Below are 1,026 nucleotides of genomic sequence, written 5' to 3' on the forward strand. Positions count from 1 at the left end.
TAACAAAAAGTCCTTCTTCAAGTATATAGGTAGCAAGAAGAAGTCTCAGGGTAACATTGGACCCCTATGAGGCAAGGCAGGGCAGTTGGTGATGGATGCGCAAGAGAAAGCAGAACTCTTCAACAAGTTCTTTGCCTCCGTGTTCCTGTCTGTTGACAATGGGCTGCTCTCAGGTGATAGCGTAGAGAGGCCCAGGAAGGATGCAAGTCCCCCGACTGTTAGTTCAGATCTAGTTAAGGATTACCTGGAGGGCTTAGATGTGTCCAGGTCGGTGGGCCCAGATGACCTTCATCTGCGGGTGCTGAGGGAATTGGCTGGTGTCATTGCGGAGCCATTAGCATGGCTGTTTGAGGACTCCTGGTGCTCGGGTCAAGTCCCTGAGGACTGGAAAAGGGCCAATGTGGTCCCTATTTTCAAGAAGGGGAGGAAGGAGGAGCCTGGCAACTACAGGCCTGTCAGCCTCACTTCTATCCTGGGGAAGGTCTTTGAAAGAGTTATCAAGGGCCACAATTGTGAGAGAGCCCTGCAGGGGAAGTGATGTTGAGGGGTAACCAGCATGGGCTCGTGCAAGGCCAATCCTGCCTGACTAACCTGGTCCCTTTCTATGACCAAGTAACAAAGAACTTAGATGGGAAGGAGGAAGTCGCTGTCATCTTCTTGGACTTCCAGAAGGCCTTCGACATGGTGTCCCACCCAATTCTGGTGAACAAGCTGAGGGACTGTGGCATTGACGAACGCACAGTCACATGGGTGGCAAACTGGCTCCAGGGGTGCACCCAGAGGGTGATGGTGGATGGGTCCATGTCAGTCTGGGTGGGTGTAGGCAGCGGAGTCCCCCAGGGCTCGGTCCTTGGGCCGGCGCTATTCAATATCTTCATTAGCGACCTGGACGAGGGTGTGGAGAGCACCCTGTTCAAGTTCGCTGATGACACCAAACTGTGGGGTAAAGGGAATACACCGGCAGGCAGGGACCGCATCCAGGCAGACCTGAATAGGTTGGAGAAGTGGGCGGATCTGAACAGGATG

This window comes from Crocodylus porosus, unplaced genomic scaffold, assembly GCF_001723895.1.
Source record: "Crocodylus porosus isolate Cpor-Errol unplaced genomic scaffold, CroPor_comp1, whole genome shotgun sequence".
Taxonomy (NCBI): Eukaryota; Metazoa; Chordata; order Crocodylia; family Crocodylidae; genus Crocodylus; species Crocodylus porosus.